The sequence below is a fragment of the Ochotona curzoniae genome, unplaced genomic scaffold (assembly GCF_017591425.1).
Source record: "Ochotona curzoniae isolate NIBS_2020 unplaced genomic scaffold, NIBS_Ocur_1.0 contig_4797, whole genome shotgun sequence".
NCBI classification, from domain to species: domain Eukaryota; kingdom Metazoa; phylum Chordata; class Mammalia; order Lagomorpha; family Ochotonidae; genus Ochotona; species Ochotona curzoniae.
In genome coordinates, this window is record NW_024466390.1 from 158,118 (window position 1) to 183,625 (window position 25,508).

Sequence of the window (25,508 nt, forward strand, 5' to 3'; positions counted from 1 at the left end):
GGCTCAGGGTCACCGGCCAGGGACGGGTGGAAAGGAAGAAACAGACAGCCCAGGCCTTCACCAAAGGGCCCAGCTGCAACCCCGCTGCAGCGCAGCCCAGAGGCGGCAGCAGAGCCTGGAGGGCCGGAGGAGCAGCCGGCCAGCAGGAGGAGCGTCCAGTGAAAGCCCCAGGCTGGGAGAACCTTCTGCCCTCATCCCCCACAGCTCCTCTGCATGTGCTCGGATTCCATCACTCCCAGCGAGTGGAAACCAGACCTGGGTTTAGAGCGCTGAAAACCCACAGGTTTAGTAAACACAGCACAGTGTCACATCCCTCCGTGGCCTGAACTGGGAGCCGCCAACAGGGAAAGGCAGGGAGGAAAGAGACTTGGGGCCTGCCTCCGGACGGCCTGCACCACAGTGGGAGCCATAGGGTTATGGCTGCAGGTGGTGTGCCTTCCCCATGCGGAGGGGCCTCCTCCGCAGCCATCCTGTGGGCGGGTTAAAACCGTAGCCAGCCTGACAAAACAACAGGAGCAAAAGAAAAGTTGCAGAGATCAGAACCTCCTGCAGGGAGTCAGGAACCCCTTAATCGGAGGGAAGAGGCAGGCACAGGAGTCCCCCGGTTTTTCTGGAACAGTAACGACGGGGTGGGGAGGGGCTGGTGAGGACCTGCACACACACACACACACACACACACACACACACACACACACACACACACACACACACACACACACACACACTGGGACTCACTGCAGGTAGGGAGGGGAGGAGCAGACCCTCAGTGTCCCAGCCCGCCTGACCAGGCCTGGTGAGTGCCAGCTGCCCCAGCCAGCCCTAGTGGCAGCTGGAGACCAGGCCTTTCACGTTGGACATCTTCTTGGTGGGCTGCTTCTGCTCGGCATGAGGAGGACTCTCCCGCTCGGGCAGCTGCTGCTCTGTCTCCTGGGCCGAGAAGGGTGCAGTGGCTTTTAGAGTCTTCTTGATGTTGGTAACCATTCGTGTAAGGTCTTAACAATGTTATTGATGTCCTTTCGGTGTCACGCCCAATGCAGAAATCCACTTCTAGCAGCGGGTTTCGCTGGTCCAGCTTGCCCTGGATGATGTCACTGTAGACAGCATCTCCAGGTCTTTCAGCAGCACAGAGTAGGGAATACAGTTTATACAGTATATATTTTCTGTATACCAAGACATTTTGAAATGTTTGTAGAAAAGTGGGACAGTCGGTGTTGAGGTCTTGGGATGCCTGGGCCTGAGTCCCAGTTCTTCTGACTTCAGTTTCCTGCCAAGGCACACCCAGGGAGGCAGCAGGGGACAGCCTCAGTAATGATGTCCCTGTGCCTCATGGGAGAGCCCTGGAGTTCCTGGCTGCTCCTGCCTTTGCTCGAGGCCTGCCCTAGCCACTGAGAACATTGGAGGAGTCATGAGAGATTGTGTGTGTGTGTGTGTGTGTGTGTGTGTTGCCTCCCTTCCCTGTGCCTCTCTCATTTTCAAACAAATTCATTTCCATTGCAGTGCCCAATCCTGAACCTGTAACAATCCTGCCTGTCCCCCTGCCTTTTTTTTTTTTTTAAAGCACTGTGCCTTACAATAAGTTTTCCAGTATTGATCCTGATTCTTAAGACATTTTGTCACCTTCTTAATTCTTGCCACGAGGACAATGCTTGACATTGCTGGTCTGACTGAGGTCCTGCACGTAATTTATGTGCGGGATGCAAACATCACGTGGGTGCAGTGCTGCCTTTGCTGTGTCTGTGAAGTGAGCAGCAAACACCTTGGCCTCTAAAATCCAACCTTTTGGCCTCAGGGTGACCTGGAGTACCCCGCAGATAGCCACAGTTAAGGGCAGCCTCTCACAGGTGCAGACGTTCTAGAATTCAGGATTTAGTGTGGCGTCAACTCCACTAATTTACTAGGAGGTGTGTTTCTTTTGGGGGCAAATTTTGTGAAATGACTCATGAAAAAAAGTGCTATAGTTCTTCATACAGCATGCTACCTCCCCTCTGAATCCAACTGGAGCAGCCAAAGAATGAACTCCTGCTAGTTGGCGAAAGAAGGGGATGGTTTCCACCCACACCTATCCTTCCCTTTATTTCTTCTAACCCACCTTCCAGAAAACACTTGCTGCTCGAAGAGGCAGGAATTCCAGACTGACTTTGCTTCCTGCCTTCCGCGGCTTGGAGCCTGCTCAGCTTTTCCAGATAGCACTCTGACCCAGAGTCAGCAGAAAAATAACTGAAGTGTTGTTGATTAAAAAACCAAATCTCTATATTGTTTACATTTCTAAAACTTGGGGAAATAATCTGATAATAGTGATCACCAACAAAAAATGTTTGGCTTGGGCCTGGCGCGGTAGCCTAGTGGCTGAAGTCCTCGCCTTGAATGTGCAGGGATCCCCTTTGAGCACCGGTTCTAATCCTGGTGGCCCCACTTCCCATCCAGCTCCCTGCTTGTGGCCTGGGAAAGCAGTCAAGGACGGCCCAAAGCTTTGGGACCCTGCACCCGCGTGGGAGACCCGCAGGAAGATCCTGGCTCCTGGCTTCTGATTGGCACAGCACCAGCCATTGCAATCAGTTGGAGAGTGAATCATCGGATGGAAGTTCTTCCTCTCTGTCTCCTCCTCTCTGCATATTTGACTTTGCAATAAAAATAAATAAATCTTTTTTAAAAATGTTAGGTTTAAAATGAATGCCAAGATGGGGCCCGGCGCGGTGGCGCAAGTGGTTAAGTCCTCGCCTTGCACGCCCGGGATCCCATATGGGCGCCGGTTCTAATCCCGGCAGCCCCGCTTCCCTTCCAGCTCCCTGCCTGTGGCCTGGGAAAGCAGTCGAGGACGGCCCAGAGCTTTGGGACCCTGCACCCGCGTGGGAGACCCGGAAGAGGCTCCTGGCTTCGGATCGGCATAGTATCGGCCCGTTGCGGCTCACTTGGGGAGTGAATCATCGGATGGAAGATCTTCCTCTCTGTCTCTCCTCTCTGTATATCCGCCTTTCCAATAAAAAATAATAAAAATAAATCTTTAAAAAAAAAAAAAAATGAATGCCAAGAGGAATTCTTCAGCAGTGTGAAATCTGAAGCTGTTCAGCAGCCACTGTTGCACAGGTTAAATTGAAACAATACCAGTCTGAGTCCTGGCTGTATGATTTCCCGTTCACCTCCCTGCTACTGCATCTGCACGCTGCTGCCTTGTGGGGAGCTTTTTCATGCTTCTCTGCCCTGGGTAATCTCCCTTTGAGCAATGTGAGTCCTTTTTTACGCCAGCTGTCTGGACAGAATGTGTAGATGCTAACGCACAGTTCCTGGATGATGGCCCAAGTGCTTGGGTCCCTGCCTGGTTCGAGTTACTGGCTCTTAGAATTAATGGCTCCTGGTTTTGGCCTGACCAACCTTGGTAATTACAAGCATTAGGGAAGTGAGCCAGCAGATGAAAGATTTTTCTGACTCCTTTCTCCCTGTCACCACTCCTCCCCTGCCCACCAGCACCACTTCTCTGTCACTCTGTCTTTGGAATAAGTAAATACATACTTTTTCCATTTATTATTATTTTATGATATAGTTACATATGCTATGAGATGTCCCTTACCCCCTCCCCAAACACTCTCCGTCTACACACTGATTTCCCTTACATTAGTATAATAGTATAGTTCTTCACTGACTGTGGGAAATCGCCCCTGGATCTCCACCTGCCTGGCCCATATGGGAAGCCATAGGCACAAGGCATGCTGTAACCTTGACTTATAGACCCCAACATGGCCTATTCACTGGGCATGCAACAAGAGTGATGGGTTGCACCCCAGTCTCTCTTCCCTACCCTGCTAGGACTTCCTTTGCAAACACCTCTAGGAAGTCAAATGTTGCATTCATCCTGCTTTTCCTGCCCCCTTCTCCTATATAAGCTTGTGACTTTTCTCAGACAAATGGACATGCTTCACAACCAGTTTGTCTCCAGTGTATCTGCTGAAGAAGAGCACTGTCGCCTCTCCCCTTGGTGGTCTTGAGACCCTGAAGAATTAGCAGTCATAAATCCATCGTTGTGGACATGGACAGTGACAGAGAGTCCAGCATCCTGTTTTCAAGATACATTTAACAATTTAGTTGGAAGTCCATCTTTGATCTGGAAGTAGAGATGCATACTGTATTTTATCCTCACATATGGACATGATAGTCTCCATTACACAGTTACTATACATCCCCTTAGATGAAAAGCCACAAAACAAAATCAACAACAGGAAGAAAGAAATTTATAATGCCATGAAGTTAAATAACGTGCTACTGAAAGACTAATGTGTTGCTGAATAAATGAAAAAGAAAATCAAGAACCTTCTTAAAGAAAATGATGTTATTGTATGACCTGTGAGTCAATGAAGAATTTAATGAGAAAAAAATGTTTTAAAAAAATGAAAATAAGAACCAAAACATCAAAATACATGATTTGGTTTCTGCTTATCTTTGTTGATGAGAAGTGTCTCCTATAGGCAACAAATAGATTTTTTAAAATCCAGTCTACTAACCTATGACATTTGACTGATGGGTTTAAGCCATTTACATTCAGGGTTAATATGAGTAAGTGGTGATTTGGTCCTGTCATTTTAACAATGGGTTGCTCATTGTATGTTTTAACTTCCGTTGGCCTTTTACTGGGATGGTCTTCGCATTTACTTTTGGGTTTGGTAGGTGTTACTACTTTTCTCTGTCAAGAAAACATCTTCATGTATGAGTTGTAGGGCATGTTTGGAAGAGGTGTATTTGAGCTTTTCTTTACTGTGGAAGAATTTTAATTCATTTTCAAAGAGAAAAGAAAGCTTTGAGTTTCCTCTGGTAGATCAGCTGTGAGTCTGACTGGGGTTCCTATATAGGTCAATTGATTTTTTTTTTTTATGTGCGAATTTAAGCATCGTTTCCTTATGTTAGATTGAAAAGAGCTTGATTATCATGGATTATCATGTGTCCTGGTGAAGATCGCTTTTGATCAACTCTGTTGGGGGTTTTGTGCCCCTCCTGGATGTTGTCTCCCAATTGTTTCTCCAGACTTTTTTTTTTCCCTTTAGTATTTCATTGAATTCATTTTAAAACCCAGCTTCTCTTTCTGCACTTTCTGGAACTCCCATAACTCTTGTATTTGGCCTCTTAATAGTGTCTTTTAATTTTTGAATATTTTTTTTGTTTGACCAGCTCTGCTTCCAGCTTTTTGATTATTTCCTCTTTGTGACAAGAAGTATCTTGCAATTCTGAGATTCTTTCTTCTTCCTCCATTCTATTATTGAGACTTTTAAAAAATGGTTTATTTATTTTTATTGGAAAGTCAGATATACAAACAGGAGACGAGACAGAGAGGACGATCTCCCATCTGTTGATTCACTCCCCAAGTGACCGTGATGGCTGCAGCTGAGCCAATCCAAAGCCAGGAACCCGAATCCTCCTTTGGGTATTCCACATGACCCAAGGCTTTGAGTCATGTTCAACTGCTTTCCCAGGCCACAAACAGGGAGCTGGATGGGAAGTGGGGCCACCAGGGTTAGATTTGGTGCTCTTATGGGATCTCAGCGCATCTAAGGTGAAGACTTTAGCCACTAGGCTGCTGTGTTGGGCCCAACTGACTTTTTAGGTTGCTATATTGTGTCCTTCGTTTTCAATAGTTCTGCTTGATTTTGTTTCAGTGTTGCTATTTCCTGTGTGATATATTTCTTAAATGCTTTGAACTCCTGTATGTGCTTCTTGCTATTGATAAGAAACTTTATAACGAGTTTTCTGAATTCTGCATCCCTCATTTTCTTGATGTGTTCCCCAGTTCACTCTGAGGTTGGCAAAGGCTTTTGCTTCTTTGCAGGGGAGTCTTCAGTAATATTCATTGTACCTCTGTCTCTTCTTTTGCTCTTGATCATTGTACTTCTGATTAGCAGAATCTTCTCCTTCGGGCAGGTTTCTAAGCTGTGTCACCCACAGATCTACAGCTGAGTTTTGCTTATTGCAGTTGGTACCCGGTTCTTTGCAGTCACTTGTGCCACTCCCTCCAGCAAGTTTCAGATCTGGGCTCTTGCGTTAGATTTCCAGCATGGTCTCTGTGGCCCCAGCTCCTGGCTCACCACTCTCTACCTCCTGTGATTCTGTGCTGAGGCTGCACCATTGTCTGTGCAGCCTTTCTCCCACTTCCGGATGAGCAGTTCCCAGGATTAGGGAGACACCAGGTGTCCTAAATAAGTAGGTTGTTGTTGGTGCTGATCTTGCTGGAACCTGCTGGCTGTTTGCTCCCAGCTCAATGCTTGCGCAGCTCACTGTTGTCCTACAGTCTTTGCCACACTGTACAAAATGGCACCTGATGTGCCACTCACGGAGTTCTGGATCTCTTGCCCATTAGATCTGGGGGCTACCCAGATTTATTTTGGGTGGAACCTGTAGGCTTCCACATCAGTGCAATGTATTGAGCCAGAAATGAGTTCGCTTCCAGCTTAGTGTATGCACAGTCCTGTCCCGTTGCCTCCCTATACAAAATGGTACTTAATGTGGTTCTAATAGAGATCTGGGCTAAGGAGAGGTTTCTTGGAGGATTTCCCAATTAGTCTGCCAGATTCAAACTTGGGCCACAGGGAAAATGACAGGACAAGTGGTCATACCTTGGAGTGCATGTGTTGGGACTGGACCTCCTCAGTTGCTGATGCCTGTTCATTAGACAGCATGCCCAGATGCACATGGGGGACATGATAGGTAGCTCATCTAGGCTAGTAGATGACATTGAATGCCTCATTAGAAGATGGAAAGCAGAACAGGTTGGACAATTCTTCCAGCCAAGCTTTGCAGCATGTGCCTGTGCCTGTGGATGCACTAAGGTGGACTTAGATTTTCTCAATCCTGGTGCAGTGATGCCGGTGGTGTCTCAGAACTATCAACACCACTGAAGTAACACTCTTGGAACACCTTCTTCCCCACATCGGGGTCTCTAAGGTGTCATCAAACAACTGTCCCTCATCCCCGGGTGCTGATGTAATTTGACAGCGAGCTGTGGTTCCCTGTCGTTCTCTCTCTGAGGACACAGGGGGAAAAATGGAAATATTTTCCTCACCCTTCTTCCTCCACACCTCGACACTCCCCACCTTAACTGGAGACCGACATGGATGTGCATCCCTCTTATATGTAAGCAATGTTAAAAATTAAAAAATAGGAGAAAAAATTGGCTTAGTGGCCAACAGATACTGAAATGAAAAGGTGCTTCTTCAGGTGACACTTGAGAATAATTGGGATTTCTTAAAGGATGGTTCTTCTTTAAGGTGTTTTTCCCTTTCAGAAGTCAGCAAGGGAGGAACCTCATGTGGACATTAGGGGTGCACTTGTGGAGCATAGCAGCAGAGAGGCAAGGTAAGGTGTTAGTTGATCTTTTATATATATTTCCCTTACCTCAAGCGTACAGCTTGTGGCAGTGGCAGGACTGTGGCTGATATACGAGGCTGGCATGGCAGGCAACACCCTAATCCCCTGCACTGCAATGTGGGCTCCTGCTCCCAAGTTCTGGTACTTTTGAGTAAAGTTATTGTAAACATCCTCTTCAAGTTGTTGCTAGGGGCCCTTCAAACTTGAACTGAGGTCAAGTACCACTTGAACAGGGCTTGGGCAGAGCAGCAGGCCTATCATGAGAATCCAGCCCCACAGAAGGTCACCTGGTCCCAGGTCATGGGAAAGCACTGCGACCAGGGTCATTCACATGGAATGTTTACAGAGGGTGCCCACTTAGGTGTGGCTTCATGCATCTTGGCAAGGCTGTTTCTGGGAAGTAAATAAGTGGGTACAGTACAAACAGAACTTGTAGTAACACAAGCATGCACAGAAATACAGCATGGGTTGCTGCCACAAGAAAGTACACTTTGGGGATTGGTGTGATCACTCAACTGGCTAATCCTCCTCCTCCAAGCACCAGCATCCTATATGGGTTCTGCTTTGAGTCATGGATGCTCTACTTCTGATACAGCTCCCTGCATGCGACTTGGGAAAGCAGTGGAGGATGACCCAGGTGTTTGGACTTCTGCACCCATATAGGAGATCCTGGCTTTGAATCAGCTCAGCTCTTGCTGTTGTAGCCATTTAGAGAATGAACCAACAGATGGAAAATCCCTCTCTCTTTCTCTCTGTCCCTACTTCTGTCTGTAAATCTGCCTTTCCAATTAAAATGAATGGAGAAAGGAAGGAAGGAAGGAAGGAAGGAAGGAAGGAAGGAAGGAAGGAAGGAAGGAAGGAAGGAAGGAAGGAAAGAAAAAAGAAAGAAGGGAGGAAGAAAGAGAAAGAAATGAAAAGTTGAACTGACAACTTTGAGATAACTATCAAGAAGCCCCTTTGCCTTGGTGGACAAGATAACAAACTTAAGAATCACTGCATGTGTCAGCGCCTGTGGCCACATAGGAGGTTGAGACCTGTGTGGCATACCAGCAGACTCCCTAAGATGTAAGCAGGGCCTAAGTAGTAGATAATTACAAGCATCTGGATGATTGGGTACCAGGGCCTTGACTAGGCACATTGTTGCCAATAGCTGGAGACAAGTGATGGCTGTGGGCAGCTGAGCTCTTCCTGGATGTGGATGACTGGGATGCCTGGGGGCTTCTGCACATGCCTGTCTCCTGGGGACAGATGCAGATGGCAGGGCAATTGAGGGTCTCTTGAAGCCAGTCCATGGGTGAGATGCCAGGTCTTGCTGCTGGAGATCTACCGCAATGTGATCATGAGTCACAGCTGAGGCAGAGATAATCTTTGAAAACAGTGTCTTACATGGAGAAGGTAGTGCTTCAAGCCAGCCTGTAGACAGGCCCAATCTATCTGGAGGGAGCGTGAGGGAGAAGCTGTACTGTCAGTTGCAGCACACAACTGAGGTTCAGCAGCCTTTGACCTGAAGTGGGACTGGAGGGTATCATGGTGCCTAGAGGATGAGTGTCTGAATCCCAGGCTATAGAACACTATGCTGATCTCCAAATTTTATGTCAATATCTCCTAGGGTAAATTGTATAGATGTGTTGAAAATGGCTTTTAGGTGCTGGTTAGCATCTCTTAGTATGCACTATGCAACAGGAATGTCTGGAAGATTCATTAGGTTGCTGGATATAGCACAGTGCATGAATGCCCTGGCATGGATGATGTCACCCCACCTGGAATGTCTACGATGAGAAGAGCTCCCAGATTCTCTAGGAGCTAAAGTGGCAGCAGGTGGCAGGCATACTGCTTAGTCACCCTGCCTGAACAGGGTGTTTACCTGTGCAATGGCATGGCCAGTACAGGGAGAATATCTGCAAAAGCAAAGCCTGCTTCATCAGAGGCAGAACTTCACAGAGAGGTGATGGGGCCTGTCATCAGGTGAGTTAATTTCTGAAAACGTCAGGAAAACAGTAACAGAACCTTGGCTGACCTTTGTGAATAGTGAGGCTTTCAGTTTGGCCCATCTCATCCAGCCTTCTTCAGGCTGAGCTATCCCAAAGTGCCTTCAGGGGTCACCCGTGCCACACCTTTCCTACCTTTCATAAGTCATATGCACAGGGTGAATGCTTGATAACTCAGGTGCTTCTTTGATTTTTCTAGATGCTTGGCGAGACAAGTCTGTCAGTTGTCTGCACTTCTTGCCTAACCCAGAATTCCAGCTTGCTCGTGCCAGAATGGTGAGGCCCTTTTTATATTCTGATATATATTAATAAAAGTGTTTCAGTACAGGCTGGGGTAGGTCTTAGCATCTACTGACCACATGCGAGAGCTGTGTCCAGGCATGGGCCAGGTGTGGCTGGACTGTAGCACCCAACAGTAAGAACCAGAATGGATGTAGGCTGGTTGAGCAAGACCCCCATACCTGCCAGGTATGTACCCGCCAGAGATCCACTGGTGTGGGCAAGATCTGCGATTGAGGGGTGACCTGATGGAGGAGATTGAGGAACTTCTCTGTTGGGATGTAGTTCCTGCAAATGAGTGCAAGAACCAAGACAGACAGCAGCAGTTAACCAGGCCAGGCATACATGTAGATCAAGTCTGGGGGTTGGCCAGACACTGGCAATTTGAGAACCAGGGTGGGGTGCAGGACAGGCCAGGTTGCACCACAACACTAACCAGTTCACATTAGGGCTGGACTAGGGGCTGTCTAGGTTGAGCTGAGCTGAGCTGCAGTACTTACCAGCATGAGCTAGGACTAGGGGCAGACCAGGCCAAGCCAGACTGTAGCACCCACTGGGAAATGCCAAGGTGAGGCAGGCCTTGCCAGACTGGGCTGCAGCTTTCATCAGCACATTTGGAACTCTGGGAGGGTGGTGCAAGCCCAGTAGGGGATTGCAGGGACTCCCCTAGAAACGGGAAGAATAGAAAGGAAGATTGGAAGAAATTGTCTCATCCACTTTCCCCCATTCCTAGATCCTTTCCGTCCTAATCACTGGTTCATATGGGCATGTGCTGGGGTCCATGAGGTGGATGTGGATGACAGGAAGGTGTGAAGAGAATCGCTCCCCTGCTGGCAAGGTTGGGAGGAACTTCCTGCTGCAAGGCAAGACCTGGGGATGTCTCTCCCACCACCTCAAAGGCAGTTTCACACCCCTTGACAGGGATACCCGACCACTCACCCAGCTGAGAATTCTGTAATCTATTGAGGCATTAATGTTTCTTAATGTTTTTCTTAATGTTTGCTCCTGCGGAGTTGGTTTTTAGGACCAGTGTGAGCTTAGGAGTTGATGTTGCTAATAATGTCTTGGTAAATGGGCCTTTAGCAATTCATTCTGCCTCGGCCACCTGCCCCCCTCCCGACCATTTGGCTGGAAGAGCTCAATAATGTTTGCACTAATATTGTAAAACACGCTTTTGGACTAATCTTGAGTTGTTAAGCCCATTGGCCTCAAGTAGGGAGCTGGATGGGAAGTGGAACAGTCGGAACATGAAACAGTGCCTGTATGGGTTCCCCGTGTGTGTGAAGTGAGGCTTTAGCCACTGAACCATTGCCCCGGGCTGTCCTGAGACATCTTTCTGGTCACTGTATGAGAGGAGAGAGTTCTAGAACTAAAGTGACAAACAGAGAAAGTTGCTCTCTTGCGTCCTGAAGGAATTTCTAAGCTTGCCTTCCACTATGATAGCCACAGGAGGACTATCAGGTGCTGCTAGGATTCTTCACCAGAGCCTATAAGCAGAACCCTAGACCCCTTCAGTACCATGGTTTAAAACACATAATCACAGAGTTCTCGACCTCTGGGGTAGTCAAATAGCCAGTTACCTCTGCAGATAGGACATGGTTCTGCGGTTATTTCTGATAATCCTTGGTGCAGTGTCCAATGCCTGTGTGGCAGAAGTGCTTGGCAGTTCCTGGGGTAGTCTCACTGGCACTGAGACACCACCAGGAGTGTATTCCTCTTATCATTTTGCTCTGCTGTTGGGGCCCCTCCTGATTTTTGTTATAAAAAACCATGGTTTCCACCTTGAATAGGTTGTCCAGGATGTTCTCAGATGCTACTACACATCTTTGGAACTTTTTCTTAATGTTTTGAAATTACCTTTCTAGAGAGTCAGAATCCAGTGGAATATATTTATGTCTGCCTCAAATGTAAGAAGGTGGGGAATTTCCCCATGACCCCTGATCTACCAGGGATAGTTAAGCACCAATAAAATCTGGACATAAAGGACCTCATGCCCTCAGGCTTTCTCCATCTTTTTGTTTGTAACCAAGGCATGTGGCAATGCAGAAAACAATCAGGTATTTTTCTTTAAGTTCTAGAGTCAAAGAGACCTAGGATATGTATTTGTCAGCGCAGCATGTTCAAGGAATAATTTGTTTCCTTTACTGACAACATGGTAGAAATCAACTTTTGCCTGGTCAAATATGTGCTATTGCTTTGCTCCCTACATAATCACCAGGTATAAGGGTGTATCGTCGGAGAATGCCCATCGTACACCTGTCTGGAATGAGAGGATAAAACAGAAGCAGCCCCCGGTTTTCTCTAGAGTTTGAGACATTTCTCAATTTCAAATCCTCTCACTGCCTGTGGTATCCAGATACATAGTGAAGTCCACAGGGTAGGTGAGAGTCAGATTAGCACAGATAACCCCTGTTTGCTCAGTCGTCTTTGCCTGTAACCTAGAATATATATTTGTTTAAACAGCAAACAAAAGCAGTGATCAGTTTTCTTGTGAGCTATTATGCTAGAACTAAGCCTCTGTCTGGTGAAACATAACACCATCACTTTGCTGCCTTGTAGCAAGAGAAATAGTTGTATAGATATAACCTTGAGCCCTGATGTTGGCAATGAACTTTCATGGCAAGAGTCTTAGCAAAGATGAATTGAGCTAGTTTGGAGGGAGAGTCCTGGCCACTGCTTAATTTAGTGAAGGAATTAAGAAGCAAGGTGAGACAATACAAATTCCTCCCAGTAAGCTTCCTCTGAGACATGGGCTGCATAGAAAGGACTTGACAGAGAGGACCCCAAAAAGGGACACCTAAGGAAGGAAAGAAAGGGGTACCAAGAAATATGCTGGAGGACCTGTCTCCACCATCTAGGTAACACAGGGCTCTTTAGCTAATGAGTCTAGGTAGAAAAGCTGCCTGCCTCTGAAAATATTATCAAAGTTCCGACCCAGACCTAGCAAGGAAAATGTTGGTTTTTGGGATCAGGAGAGGCACAACTGAGATGTAGCAAGGTAAGAAGAACATCTGCAGTGGTGACGCAACCAGGAAAAGATGGAGATTGTGGGTCTGGGTTAAATAAAGGAGAAGCATGCAGTATGGACTTCATGACTTGCCCCAAACTGTGGCCAGATTCATTGACAAACAGATCACCAAGAGAAGAAGAAGGGAATGCAGTTTTCAGCCCAATACCCTAATGGGGTTGATGTTTGGTTAAGGAACATTTTGGCCCCAGGAATTTGGCTCAGTACTTGGGTGTGTATGCTGCTTCTGGGCACGTGGTGGCTTTGGCCAGAGAGTGACTGGCAGCATGGGTGAGTTACGCATGTTGAAGAACTGAAGCTGTTAAAAAGTGAAGTCGTGAGACTCAAAAGTGACTGAATAATGGATAGCCACACAATATTAGGATGCTCTGAGATATGAGAATAATGAAGGAAGGACTGCATTTCCAGAAGCCTGACAGAATTTTTATGGTAAAAAAGCAAAAGAAAATAGTGGAATCTCTAGGACAAGAGGCCTGAGCCCACAACTGCTGCTTGCAGGCAGGTATGGGGACAGCCAGGAGTCTGTAGTTATTGCCAGCTCAGTACTACCTCAAGTAAGAGACATTGAGCTGGGGATTGAGAGCAAATCATGGTGTTCAGAGCCACAGGAACCATGATCTGGCACCACACTGAACCACACTGACTCAAGATCCACATCAGAGGCAGAGTAGGGGAAGGGTTCTTTCTGGTGGGTCATGATGCGAGAGGAGTACAGTCCTTTCTCCCATTATCCAAAAAAGTACCTGGAACAGCAGGGAGAAATCACCATTTTTAAGGTGACCTGGACTTGCCAGGAATGACCGCTGGCATGAGATAAACAAAGGTGATATGGTTGTGGTGGCTGTGGTGTGTGCATGGCTCTACACAGGTACATGTGATTAGGTGATTCTGTTGAAAGAATAAATCTGTGTTTCCCATTTAAATTGGGACTGGTAGTCCTGCAGTGGACAAACAAGCATCTGGGACTGTGAAGTAGGTAAACAACTCACACTTCTGTAAGCCCTGAGGGGAGCTGCAGCAGTGCAAGCAGCTCAAGTGGAGCACTCAGAGGCAGCTGGTGTTGGGAATGCCTCTGGTGTCAGAGGTTGTTGCAGACTACCTGGGCCGAGGGGAAATCCAGCACCCTGTGATTGAGGGAATCTTCTGCACAAAGACTGCACTGTGATCATTCTGTGACATCAAAATTGTGTGGTGTGTAGCTGGGTCTATGCACACACAGATCTGTACCAATCTTTTTTTTTTTTAGGATTTATTTTTATTATTATTATTTTTTTTTACTGGAAAGGCGGATATACAGAGAGGAGAGACAGAGAGGAAGATCTTCTGTCTGATGATTCACTCCCCAAGTGAGCGCAACGGCCGATGCTATGCCGATCCGAAGCCAGGAGCCTCTTCCGGGTCTCCCACACGGGTGCAGGTTCCCAAAGCTTTGGGCCGTCCTCGACTGCTTTCCCAGGCCACAAGCAGGGAGCTGGAAGGGAAGCGGGGCTGTTGGGATAGAACCGGCGCCCACATGGGATCCCAGGCGTGCAAGGCGAGGACCTTAACCACTGCGCCTCTGCGCCGGGCCGATCTGTACCAATCTTTAGTCCAGTACGTGTTGTGATGTGGGTGGGGATTGCCGTTGTCTTGGGCTAACCTCAGGTTAGAAAGAGAGGAGGTGAAGCTGTGATTCTACAATAGTGATCATCGCTTCTCCTATGCTTACAAAGAAAATGGGTGATATAGAATTCAAAACACTTGTTATAAAGCTTCTTATCAACAATGAGAAGCACCTGCATGAATTTAAGGAATATGTCACAGGAAATAGTAATACTGAAACAATTGTTGGAAATGAAGGACACAATGGAGCAAATTAAAATTCAGTGAAAGTTTCAGTAATAGACTGAATGAAGCAGAAGAATCTCAGAACTGGAAGATATTTCTTGTCACAATGGGGAAACAACCAAAAATCTGGAAGCAGAGTTGAGTCAAGCAAAAAAAAAAAAAAAAGGACTTAAGAATTAAATGACATGATTAAAAGACCAATATAAGAGTTACGGGAGTCCCAGAAGGTGCAGAAAGAGAAGCTGAGTTTAAAAATGTATCCAATGAAATAATAAAGCTTCCCTAATCTGGAGAAAGAATTGGGAAACAATATGCAGGAAGGGCACAGAACTCCCAACAGGGTTGACCAAAAGCGATCTTCACCAGGACACATGATAATCAAGCTCTTTTCAATCAAACATAAGGAAAAGATCCTTAAATGTGCACATGAAAAAAATAAAGTGACCTATAGAGGAACCCTAATCAAACTCACAGCTGACCCCTCAGAGGTAACCCTACATGCTACAAGAGAATGGAGTGATATATTCCAGATTCTAAAAGAAAATAATTTTCATCCCAGAATAACATATCCAGCAAAGCTCTTCTTTGTCTTTGAAAATGAAATGAAATTCTTCCACAGCAAAGAAAAACTCCAAGAATCCATCTCTTTCAAACCTGCCCTACAAATGATACTCAAAGATGTTCTTTTGACAGAGAAAAGGAAAAGCAACTAACAAAACCGAAGGCAAACGTGGAGAGCATGCCAGTAAAAGGCCAACAGAAGACTCAGTCAAAGAATAACAAATTGTTTAAATGACAGGACCAAACTGCCACCTGTCTATATTAACCCTCGATGTAAATGTCTTAAACTCATCAATCAAATAGATTAGTAGAACGGATTGAAAAATAAAGCCCATTCATCTGCTGTCTTCAGGAGACACATCTTACCATTAAGGATCAGGGGAAACTGAAAGGATGGAAAAAGATATCCCAACAGTAAAGAAAAACTTTAGCCATTCTTATATCAGATGATATAAACTTTGACGCGAAAAACATTAAAAAGGATGAAGAAGTATACCACATAATGATCAAAGGATCCATTCAGCAAGAAGAGATCACCAAATAACTGTATATGCACCAAATGACAAGCCACCTTGTTACATAAAACAAATATTAATGGATTTAAAGGGAGAAATAGATTCCAATACTAGGGGACCTTAATACCCTATTAACATCAATGGCAGGTCGGTGAGACAGAAACTCAGCAAAGAAACAACAGAGCTCATCCAGACACTAGAGCAAATGCACTTAGTAGATATCTACAGAACCATTCAGCCTATGCACAAAGAATATACTTTTCAAATTAAAAAAAAATTAAAATCATACGACACATCTTCTCAGTCCATCAAGGAGTGAAACTAGAGACCAATCAGTCAAAACCATCCAGAAAGACATGCAGATACAGTGAAACTGAATAATATGCTACTAAATGAGCAATGCATTAGAGAGAAAATCAAAAGGGAAATTAAAAATTGCTTGAAATAAGTGAAGGCATCAACACAACATAGCAAAACTTATGCAACATGATCAAGGCAGTAATAAGAGGAAAGTTCATCTCAATCAATGTTTATGTTAAGAAATTAGGGGCCCAGCATGGTAGCCAAGTGGCTAAGGTCCTTGCCTTGAATGTGCCAGGATTCCGTATGGGCGCTGGTTCTAATACCAGCAAGGCCGCTTCCCATCCAGCTCCTTGCTTGTAGCCTGGGAAAGCAGTCAAGGACAGCCCAGATCCTTGGGACCCTACACTCACATGCAAGACCTGGAAAGAAGCTCATGGCTCCTGGCTTCTGATAGGCTCAGCTGTGACTTTTGTGGCCACTTGAAGAGTGAATCATTGGATGGAGATCTTTTACTATCTCTCTTCCTCTCTGTATATCTGACTTTCCAATAAAAATGAATAAATCTTAAAAAAAAAAGAAATTAGAAAAGCACCAAGTAAATGAGCGAAACACAATTGAAGGAGCTATAAAAATAACAGCAAAGCAATCCCAAGACTAGTAGGAAAAAAGAAATAGCCAAGATAAGGGAGGAAATAAACCAAATAGAGACCAAAAGAACCATACATACGACCAATAAATTGAAGATCTGGTTCTTTAAGAAAATCAACAAAATTGATTCCACACTATCCCAGCTAATCAAAAAAAAGGAGGGAGAAGATATGCATCAATAGCATCAGAGATGAAAAACGAAATATAACAACAGGGCCCGGCGCGGTGGCGCAGTGGTTAAGGTCCTCGCCTTGCACGCCTGGGATCCCATATGGGCGCCCGTTCTAATCCCAGCAGCCCCGCTTCCCTTCCAGCTCCCTGCCTGTGGCCTGGGAAAGCAGTCGAGGACAGTCCAAAGCTTTGGGACCCTGCACCCACGTGGGAGACCCGGAAGAGGCTCCTGGCTTTGGATCGGCATAGCATCAGCCCGTTGCGCTCACTTGGGGAGTGAATCATCGGACGGAAGATCTTCCTCTCTGTCTCTCCTCTCTGTATATCTGCCTTTCCAATGAAAAAATAATAAAAATAAATCTTTAAAAAAAATATAACAACAGATGCCTCACACATACAGAGAATCACTAGGAACTATTACAAGCAACTACATGTGAACAAATGGGAAGACCTAGAAGAAATGATAGAATTTTGGGCACATGTAATCCACCAAAATTCAATCACGAGACAATCAATAATCTGAACAGATCTTTAACATGGACTGAGATTGAATCAGTAATTAAAGTCCTCCCAACCAAGAAAAGCCCTGGACCAGATGGCTTCACTGCTGAATTCTATCAAACATTTCAAGAACTTACCAGAATTTTCCACAAGTTTTTCCAAACAACAGAAAGAGAGGTAATCCTTTCAAACTTTCTGTGAAGCCAGTATCACCTTAATACCAAAGCCAAAATAGAGACACAACAGAAAAAAGAAAACTACAGACCAATATCCGTAATGAATGTAGATGCAAAGATTCTCAATAAAATACCAACCAACAAAATCCAACAGTACATCAGGTAGATCATTCACCTGAACCAGGTGGGATTCACCCCAGGCATGCAGGTTTGGTCCAACATGTGCAAATCAATTAATGTGATGTAATCATCAACAAGTTGAAAAATAAAAAAACATATGATCCTATCAATAGATGCAGAGAAGCCATTTGATAAAATCCAACACCACTTCATGCTAAAAGCCCTAAGCGAGATAGGCATAGAAGGAACATTCTACAACACAATCAAAGTGACATATGAAAAATGCAACGCCAGTATCATATTAAATGGGGAAAGCCTGGGAGCTTTTCTACTCAGATCTGGAATGCCATTAACAGAGTGAACCAGAGGATGGAAGATCCATCTTTACCTCTGTAACTCTGATTTTCTAGTAATTGAAAAATGAATGTAGTTTGATGAAAATTACTGGAATGAGTTTTTACTTTCTACTATTACGTATAGTCTTCTCCAAACAAGAGTTTGAAAAGGTCCCACAGTGGATCATATACCAGAAGCTCTTCAGCACGGTGGTGTCAGAGGTGCTGTAACTCTTAACAGGCAGAACCCACTGGCTGCAGATTCATCCTTGTGATATACTGTAGCTAAAATAATTCAAACATTAGCTGTTAAGTCATTTTATATACCAGAAAGCTATAGTAAGGTAGAGTCATGGAAAGTGTCTCTATGACATTTTTTTATTTTCTAAAGTATTATAAATAAAACTATGGTTAGCTTTCTATGATATCTCAGTAAAAATAGTTTTTAAAAGTATATATATTTGTTTGAAAGGTGGTTACAGAGAGGGAGACATTGAGAGAACCTCTATCTGCTGGTTCACTTCCCAGTTGAGTACAATGACCAGAGTAGAGCCAGGCCAAAGCCGGAGCCAGGAGCTTCTCTCAGGTCTCCCATTTAGGTGTGCATGAGTCCAGGCACGTATGTCATTTCCCACTGCTTTACAAGGCACATTGTCAGGGAGCTGAATCAGAAGTGCAATAACTGGGGTTTGAACCAACATCTGCATGAGATTCTGACACTGTAGGTGACAGCTTTACCTAACATACCACATTGCCAACCTCATAAATTTTACATAAAAAATTCACCATATTAAAATTTCTAACTTGCTGATTTTTAGTGAATTTACAAGATTGTATCTGTGTCATCATTGTTTAATTTCAGAATATTTCTATCATTTCTTATAGGCAAATAATAATGGGCATTTTTACTGATTAGCTATTATGCTAATAAATTTATGAATTCTTATATAATATTAAGAGAAGTACATAGGCAAAATAGTGTATCTTTTCTTGTAAATGAAGAGACTAAAATTAAGTGAAGCTGATAGTTTGCATATTTTTGGAAATGCTTGATTATCATTCTTACCTTTCAGATATGCCTTCAATATAACTGCATTTCTTTTCTTTTTCCAAAGTCAAAAATCGACTTAAAGTGTTGTCTTCTTTATATAGACAAAAAGAGGGGTAGTAGAGATAGAGAGGTCTTCCATCCAGTGATGCATTCCTCAAATGGCCAAATCTGCCAGGTCTGGGCTGGGATGAAGTTAAGAACCAATAATTCTATTGAAACTTCCCACATGGATGACTGGGACCCAAACTGTTGCTCTTTTACAAAGTTCATCGGCAGGAAGCTGTATCAGAAATGAAGCAACTAGGATCCTACCAGACACTCCAATATGAGATATCCATGCTTAAAGTGGTGACTTAACATGGTAGGCCACTGTGGCCCCCATTTTTCAGTTTCTAGCAATAAATGATTTCAAAATATTGAGTATAACAAGCATTGTATCATAATTTGTTTTATTTTGCTTGGAAATGTTTACATCATAGTAATTCAGTGGTCATCAAAACGTAGTACTGTGGCCTAAGTTTGAACACTTTTGCAGGTCAAAGATCACAGTCTTAGTATTCCTTAAAGTGGGAATTGTTGTAAGCTTTTATGCATATTAACTCATTTAATCCCTTAACCAGAGTCATTTTGTAGATGGGTGCATTTGTGCATAAAATTCCACTTAAACTGAATAGTAGAGCAGAGACTTGAAATCAGATAAAGTAAAATTTCATTATCACAGGGAAAATTGTAATAAATTGTGTTTCTATTTTTATTTATAATTACTGATACACAACAAAGAACAGTATTTAAAGCGCTTTCAATGTGTACAAGTGACTTGTTCAACATAGTTTGCATAGTTGGCAGACTCCTGTATGCTTAATGCATTTTACATTCACCCTCACAGTCATCAAGGACTTCTACACTTACCTAAATAAGTAAATAAAGATCACAGCATTAGTAGTGGTGTTTAAGCTCATAACAGAAGGAAAGGAACAGATACTTGGAGCTAGGAATGTATCCTAACTGAAATGGATTAATTTCTTACTTCATGCTATAGTTTGAGCCACCACAGTAAATACTGATCTGAAGGGTAATCAAATTTTTCTCTTAGGAATGATTAGAATGGCTGACAAGAGATGCTGCTTGGCTTGTACCACTTTGGACAAATTCTGAGAAACTGTGGAAGAGTAATCTCTTACATGCTTATAGAATTGATGTTAGCTCAGCCATATTCTGTTATTGTATTGAGACCGCATGTGTCTAATAAAGCATAGAATCTTTTTATACAAATGATGTACAAGCATTAGGGCTTTTTCAGACTTGCCACCATGATATGCATCCCCCTTTCAAATTGTTAAGTGCATCCAATAAGTTAAATAATCTATTACAGGTTTTTAGATAACATAAATTTTTTTCTGCTATGTTTCCAATTGTTTTGTAAATATTGAATTGAATTTGTCATATAGAAATCAAACTAGATGAATGCTGACTGCTTCATATGTAGGATTTTCCTCTTCTCTTCCTGTTTAGTATCACCTCATATTAGGTGTTAATTCATCATGTTGTTCTGAAATGTCTTTGAAAAGCATTAATGATTACTGATGGCCAATGGCTTCAGTCCATTTTTTCCCATTTAAGGAGTAATTTCTGAGTAAATGGCAGGACTCTGTGTGTTTTTGGCATTAGAGAGTTTTGTGTTATATGGGAGTAAAATGAGTTGGGTCAAAGGAGAGAAATCAGTTTATGGCTGCAATAAAGCAGATTATATTATACAACTTGATGGTTTAGATACTGATCAACAAAACCGAGAATGATCAGACGAGAGAGTTACTATATCAGATGAAACACAGAAGCAGGGTGCAATGGCATTCTTAATCACCTGACATGGGTATGGTGTCTCAGCAGTCTTGACCAATGCACATCTGGTCACTTGACAAGGAAAAGTAGATGTCCATGCTACCAGCTAGCTTTCTGGCTCCAGTGCCAGGAAGCAAATCATGGCCACAGACACTGAGAACTTAGCTAAGCAAAGTCCTTATCTGAAGAACCACAGAAAAGACACAGCCCATTGGAGTGCTCTGGGACACTTTGTGTTCCCTCTTTCCCCCTGCCCCCTTCACTTTCAAATTCCAAGTTCTTGTTCCATAGCTTTGTCTCCAATGACCTGTGTTGAGAACTCCCATTCTGATCTCTTCCATTCTTCACACTGGTGAAATGAGTATTTTTGGTCTCACATTTGTGCAGAGATGTTTTAAACATATCAAATGCATCTTCCTTTCTTTTTCATATTATGATGAACAAGCTAGTTACTGGAACCATGACTAATCAGAGTGCCTGTTCAAACAGATAAATAATGCTTGCTAATGAATTACAGAAACAGATCTTGGATAAAAACAGCTCGAGTTGCAAAATAACATGTCCCTCCCTGGGCATCTTGACCAAAAGCTTGAATGTGTATTGACACCATGTAAATGGGTACAGCAACTAAGGGCATAACAAAGATAGGTGCTGAGTGGACTTTGTCTGGGTTGATACCATCTTGGACTTTCATCATTTAATATCTCATGCTAACGACTTTCTATCTTCTTGTACAGAACAACCTGCTATGCCTTCTTTTTGTAAAGTCAAGGCAATGATCCTGTTTCTCAAGAAACTGCACTGATTCTGATAGTGATGAATATTGACTAAGGTTTCTCTTCCCTTTATCCTCACACTTTGGCCTTATTGTTCTGACTTGGCCCCAATTTGAGGACTTATTTTCAACAATAATATGAATTATTAGGAAGGGCCTTGAGTAATGTAGAGTGCAGCCCTCACTTCATCCCACAGTTTCTAATCAAGTCCTCTCTCCTGAGCTTCAGCCCTGTGTCCATGCTATTTCACCACGCATTGACTGAGTGATGAAAATGTCTCTCATCCAAGGGAAAGGTCCACGATTATAGAAACATTCTCGATCCTCTTTCCTACAATCACTCTAGAAGCTACACCAATTTTTTTTTTTCTGACAGGTGATGCATACTCAGTGTCCAGAGTGAGAGGGATATCTATGCATTATAATGAATGTTACATCATGAAGTGGTATGTGATATAAAAGCTGCAGTAGGTCTGGGAACATGCTAAGTACTAATTTTGACAAAAGAACTCAAATGGCAGGTAAGCCATGTAATTTTCACTTTTGTCTGCATCTTCTCCTTTCTTACTCTTTACCATAATCTATTTCACTTCCCTTCTAATCTTCCACCCAGATCCCAATCTTCTTCCGATTTTCCTTTTAAGCCTCACAGTCATCCTGGTCCTTCACCCCATTGTTGTCCTTCTTCTGGTTCTTCAAACCAACCTCAAATTCCTTCTGACCCTACATTATGAGTCTCCCCGTTTTGTTCATCTCAGACTCGTCCTCATCCTGGTCTTCACTCTTTTTTCCCATACACTCACCCTCCCTCTAGTTCTAAACAGCAGAAATCTCTGCCCTCGTTGTGGCCTTTGGCACCAACCGTATTAAACCTCAGCCTTATTCCTCACCCCCAAATTGGTGCTAAACAAAAGTCTCACATCTCTTTATTCCCAAACAAGTTTCACCCCCTTAGTCTCCACTCTGTCTCAACTTCACTTAGCATTTCATTTTTTCTTTTTCTACACGAATCTCATCCTATTGTTGTTTCTCTATCCAAACACCCCCCTCCTTTTGGTCCTCTATTTTGGAGTCTATTTTTCCATTTCATTTATCAATCTTATCATCCTTCTGCCTCCCTCCCCCCCCCCAACTCAGAGGTACTGTCTGGTCATGTACAGTAGACATCCTCATCCTGGTCCTTTACCGAAATCTCAGCCTTCTTATGCTTCATATTGGCATACTTCTTCTGGTCCTCAATTCTAGCCTCACCTTACTTATAATCATTCTTCTCTTGATCCTGTATCTCAGCCTAACCTTCCTTATAGTTTTCTATCAGCAGGACCACACTCCTCTTGGTTATACACCCCCCGCCCCCCATCTTATCCACTGGAACTTCAAACTCCTCCTGGTCCTCCAGCCCAGTTTCAGCATTCTGATCCTACAGGAAAGCTCAAACTCCTCATGGTCCTATATGACCATTCTCACTCAATCTCACATTCTTCTTGGTTCTCCACCCTAGCCTCAGACTCTATTTGATCTTCCACTCCGGCCATCACCCTCACTCAGGTCCTCCATACTCAATCTCCAGGTCCTTCATCCTGACCTCTTGCTTTCAATCTCTACACTGATCTCATTTTACTTCAGACTATCTATGTCAGCTTCACCCACTTAGGCCTACATACATGCTGGCCTTGCCTTCTGTTTCTCAACTCCAGCCTCACTTTTTTTGTGGTCTCCCATTACATGTCATACTTTCCTGTACTATGATATCACTGACCTTCCTTTGACCCTCTCTTAAGCCTCATCCTCCATCTCTTCCTCCAAACAATCCTTGCCCTCCTCCTGGTCTTCCTCTGTCTTGTTATCCTCTACATTTGGTATCCACTCACACTGCTTCTGATGTTCTGTGTCAACTCCATCAACTTCATCCTTCATGCCAGTCTGCAGTTGACCCCCTAATTCAGCCTCATCCCTTTTTTGTGTGTCCTCTCCGAGATGACCAACATATTCCTCGATACTGACTTGATCATCCTCAGATGCTGCACATACTAGCCTAATGCTTCAAATATTGCACACTGGCCTCACCTTCCTTCTGACCATCAATGTCAACCTCATCCTCTTCATTTTCTTTGCCAGCCTCATGCTCTGTGACACTGTCCTCACTCTTCTTATGGTGCTGTCTCCCCACCTAACCTTGCTTGTGATCTACCATCCAAAAGAAGCTTAATAACTTCTATCTGGTCCTCTAATCCAGCCTCCCCCTCACTTTCAATTACCCATGGTTCTCCACCCTAGCCTCATTTTCCTTCTGTTTTTCTACTGCAACTTCACCCTTTTTCTAGTTGCTTACAAGCACCTCATTCTCCCAAACTTTGCCATTACCTCTCAACCTCTCCACTACTAACTTATTTAAGCTTCAACCTACTTGTGGGCTTATATCCTTTTTCTCATACCTTGTACTCCATGTTTCCTCACATTCACCTAGCCCACCACATTTGACTCACTTCCCTTCCTACCTCCAGTCCCAGGCTCACCATCTAGGTTGGTCCTGTACACTCCCTCTTGTCAATGTCAACCTCTTCCTCTCCATTTTTTGTGAAACTCTTAACTGTTCCTTAATATAATGCTGTCATCACTTTTTTTTTTCTGGTGCTCCTCTCTCACCTAATACTTTTTGTGGCTTGCTACAAAAGATTCACACTGTGTCTGGTCCTCCAACCCATCCTCATTCTCCTTTTGATCCTTCATCCCAGTCTCAGTCTCCAACTGGTCTTTAACACAGCCTCCCCCAGCCTCTCAGCCTCAACAACCTCACCTTATCCATGGGCCTCCACCCAAGTCTAATTCTCCTTGTTTTTTCCACAGTAGCTTTATCCTGCTTCTAGTCATCTACTGGAACTTCACTGACACAAATGTCCATACATTGCCTCACAATCCCTACACTACTCTATATCAGCTTCAACCTACATGTAGGCCCTACATCCTGGTAAGTCAAACCTTGTATTTCATATTTCCTCATAGTCATCTGTTCCATCACAGCACATTGGCCTCATTTTCTTGCCTAGCTCCAGGTCAACTGCACTATCTAAGTTGGTACTGCATAGCCTTTATGTCCTTGTGGTATTTTACACCAGCTCCAACCTTTCTGTGGACTTATATCCTGGCTTCCAGCTACTTAACCCTCTTCTGGGACTTCAAATTTCTTATCCTCAGTGACAACCTTAAACTCCTTATTTTCCATGCCAACCTCACCTTTGTTCTATTCCTTACTATTGCCCTCATCCTCCTTACGATGCTCACCCCCAGAAAAATTCAGAGGCTAACTTTATCTCTGGAACTTCCTCCAGTTTCCGCCCTCCCTGTGGTCATACACCCAAGCCTAACCTTTTCTCTGGCTCTCAGCACCATGATACCCTCCCTCTAGGCCTCAGTAATAACCTCATGTTCCTTCCCAGGATCCCAATCCCAGTCTCGCCCTCCTTCTGTTCCTCTGTTGCAGTCTTACCCTACATCCAGCCCTTGTGCCTGTTCTGACATTCCTTATACTCCATATTGACATAATCTTCATTGTGGCACACTACATTAGACTTACATTCCTTTTGACCCTCCAGCCCACCTCTCTCTTCTGTTCTAGAACCATCGATTCATGCTCTGTGTTCTTAACACCCAGTCAGATCCTACACACCAGGGTCATTCTCCTGTTTGTCCACTGCAGCCTCACCTTGGGCCTCTGCCTCCTGATCTTCCATCACGGGTTCACCCTTCCTGTAGTGCTCCACACCAGCCTCAACCTCCTTGTGGCTCCACAGCCTGTCATCCCCATCATTGTACTCTATATTGGCATAACTTTCCATCTGAGTACATTAACTCATTCATTTTTATGGTGGCACACCATTTGTACGGGAGCCTCCCCTTTCTCCTACTCCTCAATATATGCCTCACCTGCCATTAGGTCCTCAACATTACCTCATGACATCACCCCAGTGTCATTTGCCTCCTGTTTCTCCCTTGCAATGTTACTCTTCTCATCCTCCATTGGAGCCTCATCTAGACAATCTACCATGG

The 25,508-nt window shown here is 44.1% G+C and overlaps 1 pseudogene; it reads right to left on the reverse strand.

The window, feature by feature from the left end:
- Window positions 1-819: 819 nt before the first annotated feature.
- LOC121161589 lies at window positions 820-23,908 on the reverse strand (annotated as a pseudogene).
- Window positions 23,909-25,508: the final 1,600 nt, after the last annotated feature.